General features: G+C 31.1%; 1 long non-coding RNA gene across 1 annotated transcript; it reads left to right on the top strand.

The window, feature by feature from the left end:
• The first annotated feature begins 2,910 nt into the window (after positions 1–2,910).
• Positions 2,911–3,867, top strand: LOC105562582. Its single transcript, XR_001008982.1, has 2 exons — positions 2,911–3,217; positions 3,763–3,867. It is a non-coding gene; the product is annotated as an uncharacterized LOC105562582 (long non-coding RNA).
• The last annotated feature ends 910 nt before the right edge of the window (positions 3,868–4,777 follow it).

Here is a 4,777-nt window from a genome sequence, read left to right as displayed (position 1 = left end):
CACCTGGCCAACGTGTCCCACGCAACGTTGTCGCTTCAAATTGCATGGATGAACCTTGCAACTTGATAAATAAGACACAAGTGGAAGCAAGGAAACTTTGCTTATCTTTCGCAAGATCACAACAGATCGTTTCCCCCCCAGAGTTACAAACGTTTCTACGCAATGGGATAACGAAACGATTGCCATGGATGCACTTATGCACGTGACCAACGTGCATTCGCGAGATGAGCAAAGAGGACGTGCAAATAAGTAAATATACGCATATCGACGCACGTGAGCTCCACATTGTTTCTAGAGGGGTGCAGCCTACGCAACGTGTGTATGCATACATACACGCCGGAGCGATTGGTTGGTTGTACTCCGTTGAGCGTGCGTCCGGAAGTGCATGGTCCAATTACACCGTTCGTGCCCAGCGCGAAATTCATGCGCGACAACGGTCTGTGACATCGCGCTCTCCGTAAAGCGACATAATGGAGAAATTAGTTAAAATTCGGACAAAGCGACGCGCGCCGGCCGACCGACCGAAACGGCTCGCATTTCCATTCGTGACACGCCGCACAAATGTAATTTACTCCACGTTCAGCGATATGTTAAGGAACAGAGAATGAGAGAAGATTGGGCTTTAAGGCAGCGAGATCTGTATAATTTTTAGTATTTTAAACTCTTTGTGTAATTCCTGTTTTTATTGCTGAAAATTTTCCCCAAATGTAGTCCCAGCTGGGCAAAATAATGAGATAATTGTTGTAAGCAGTGACTGACAATGAATACACAGAGCTAACATACAAATCAGGGTTGGGAAAATTACTTTATAAAAGTAAGTAGTTATAGTTACAGTCTTTTCGCTACATATGTAACTATAGCTACAGTTACAACCCTAGTGGAACAAAAGTCTGTAAATAACTACAAAAAATTGACAAAATATGGACATTGGCTACGTAGTTCATGTCCACAGAGAGCGTATCCCATTCGAGGATCACCTAAAACCCGGCCATGGAAGCTCTCAGGCCTTTCTCTACTGTTAAATTAGTTATTAGTTATCGAAAAAATGTAACTGAGTTAAGTTACAGTTACAGATTGAGAGAAAGTAACAAAGTTAAATTATAGTTACCAAAAAAAGTAACTGTAAAGACCCGAATATACGAAAAACTGAAGCAGTAAAACTTAAGGTTTAAGGAAAATGACCAATGACTGTCGAGAACGTAAGCAGCGATTTTGAAACTTAAGCAATGCTGAAAATTCCGATTGGTTGAAATTCCTAAGTCTTAAGTTTTACTGGTTAATAATGGTTAATAAAATACTGGTTTTTTTCGTGTGCTCGGGCCTTGACTTCGTTACAAGTAACGAGTTACTTCCCAACCCTGATACAAATGTAATTCAGGATTCATTAATTACGTTGATGCTAATTAAAGGCTTGACTTATCGACATTTTAATAATATTTCACCGCCGGGGGTAATGTAGCAGGAGTGTCACAGTCGCGGTTAATAACGACGTAGATGAATCCGAAAGAGGTGGTGCCCAGGATCTTACGTTTGGTTCGCGTGAGCAGAATCTTTGACAGCAAGCTGACACGTAATTTCCTCACCTTCTTCCTTCACTCTGCGCAACTTCTGATTTCTAAACCCGAGTAGCCAAGTAAGTTTCGAAGAAAGGGCCCGATCCTATCGCTAACGTTGGATGTTCGAGTGTAAACTCAGATGATTCCTTTTACAACGAGGGAAATCAGTTGAGTTTGAAATTCGCTTAAATTGCTCAAGATGGATTGATAAAAATTTATATCAAGATTAACAAAAAATTATTATTATTATTTTGAAAGATTATCTCTTTACATAAAATATGATAGTAAACAAAAAATAAGGAACTAATATGAAAATAGCAACATAAAAAAACTGATGGACTCTTCAAGAATGGATCAATAAAATAATATACATATATTTTCCATTTCATAAAAAAGTAATAGTGTACACGTTACTAATAAAAAAAGAATAAACATTCTAATTTTATCTTTATGATTGTTTAATTTTACAATAAAGATTTTACAGTATGTGCATCACGTTTGCCACATGTATTCGTTTTTATAATATTTATAAAATATATTGATAGCAAAAGAAAAGAAAATTTTTGCGTCAAATGCAACATGTTAAAATTTAGCTCATTATCAATCTGCTGCATTTGTATATATTACAAAACTTATTATTATATTTGCCTGATTCATTAACAAAGTACTTTCTGTAAACGTTTAGAATAATTATATTTACATTCGCTACATAAACGATGATTATTTCTTCATTAAGTTGAATTTTATCATAATGATAGTCACTAAAACTCAAATGAGTCCAATTGATCAGATGTTATAGTGATAAGGTAATTTTCCACATATCTTCACATGTTTCCAAATATTTGTGATTCAACTACGGAATATGTGTACCTTACCCTCTTCTGTAAATTCATTGATGGAATGTAAAAATATGGTTGCATTTAGCATTTTATTTTGTAAAAAGATTTAAAAACTTTTAAGCTACTCACGTTTAATCAAGCGATGTAAAAATATTAATTTACAAAAAAAACAGTTGACAGTTTCAAGTTATTCACGTTTAACCCCAAGCGATATAATCAAATAATTTATAAAATACATGGTAAAACTTTGACCCTTTCATAAAAAATTCTATTTTTTGACAAAAAAATAATATAAGTATCGCATACGAGAATCGAGCATGTGGCACTTAAGATAAAATAAAAATAAAAGTAACGTGTTTCATACTTTTCACAAACAATCTCTAATATTATATACTAATAAACGCATATCACAAAACAAAAAATATGGTTTTTATTACTTGCATATAATTTTTATTGCGTGTAAACGTGACGCACTTATCATATATGTGTTGATTAAATTTATGCATTAAGTGATATAAAAGAAAATCCTCTCATAGAATGCTACAAGTTAAAAACTACTTTCTCGACTGCGATTATTCTGCATCTGTCTTGTGTTCTTACAAGATCTTTAATTTCTACCTTCATTCTCTAATATTTCTCAAAAACATGGAGAATAGTCGTATCAGCACGTTTTTTACATGTTTGATGATCACCTTTCTGTTAATAACAACTTTTATTACAATGGTGGTAACTGAACCAAATGTAATACAGGTTCCGTGTAAAAACGGTTACGTAAAAGTTAATGGAAAATGCAGAGAGGTTTTTAAAGGTTAAGAATTAAAGGTAACACAAATTCTGATATATATTCTTTACGTGCTCATTTTTTTAACAATATATGTATTTATTTTTATCTTGTTAACATATCTTTTAATAATACGACTGAATGTTACACTTACGAATGGTTTAATGAATGTTTATATTAAGTAGACACACCTCCAACAAAATATATTTCATAATGAAACTTAAATCAAATATTCCGGTGACGTCTGATTCGTGTTTACACAATCAGATAAGTGATGTTTAAATATCTCAAGATTTTTTAAATAAATTTTACTGTGTGTATTAATTTTGACAATTTTGGAAAGTGTAATATTATATACATATATTCGCAACAATAAATATGTATATGTGTACATTTAATTCGTTAAATTACAATTTAATTTGTTAATTACTATTGTAGAAATGTTACATATCTATTTCTGTAAAACGTTTTAATATTACAATAAGTTCTATGGTAAATTAATTATTAAATTCCCAAATACAAAATCTTTAATATCATAATGTGACAGTAAGTATCAAGTGTATTAACATCAACTTTTGTCTTACAGTTACTGAAGAAATGACAATAATGCAGTTGCAGTTTACAATTGGAAAACAATAGAAGCGATTATAAGCACATATTGTAAATGAGCAAATAAAAATAAACTATTGTATTTTCTGAGTTTTAATTTTTAAAATATACAGATTCCTGAATTGAGTGTGGAAGTACAAGTTTATTGATGTTTTATCTCTTATCTTATCTCAAATGTTATTACTTAAAACATTTTAAAGAAGGAAATATTAATTATTTACTTAGAATTGTCACAGTAATATGTTACAGTAAAATGAGATGATATCTTCACACTAATACGTTAAATCTTTCGGAAATTTATCTTTTATATAAAATATGACAGTGAACATAAAAAGAACAAAAACTAATATAAAAATAGCACCTTGCACTTAAAGAAAAACTTTATTGATTATATGCAAAAACAGATTTCAATTGAATAATAAAGATTTTACGCTTAATAAGAAGGAAATAGTGTACACACAGACAAAGAATAAACATTCTGGTTTTGATTTTATGTTTAATTTTACAATATCAGTTTTATAATATGCGCATCACGTTTGACACTTGCATTCCTCTTTGTATTATTATACATATATTTGTATTATTTATTCGCCCCTATAATTGCTAACAAAGTAAAAGAAAATTTCTGTTCCAACACGTTAAAATGTAGCTTATGTTTGTGGTTGTTCTGATGTATTTATATATATTTATAAGATTTATTGTGTGTTTTAATTATTAATAAAGCACTTTCTGCAAACGTTAAGAACAATCGCATTCACGTTCACTGCAAATTTAATAATTATTATAAATTTTATCACGATGTCACGATAGTCACTGGATTTAAACTCAAATGAATCTGTTTGTTGAGATGTTATAGTGATAAAGTAGTTGACCATATCTGCACGATATGTTTCTACAACTATTTGTTGGCCATCTATGGAATACGTGTACTTATAAATTCATTGGTAAACTATAAAAACATAGCTTTATTCGGTACATTCGTTTTTTAAAAT

This window comes from Vollenhovia emeryi, unplaced genomic scaffold (assembly GCF_000949405.1).
Source record: "Vollenhovia emeryi isolate VEMERY1.0 unplaced genomic scaffold, V.emery_V1.0 DF939186.1, whole genome shotgun sequence".
NCBI classification, from domain to species: Eukaryota; Metazoa; Arthropoda; class Insecta; order Hymenoptera; family Formicidae; genus Vollenhovia; species Vollenhovia emeryi.
This window is presented reverse-complemented; position numbering and strand designations above follow the sequence as displayed.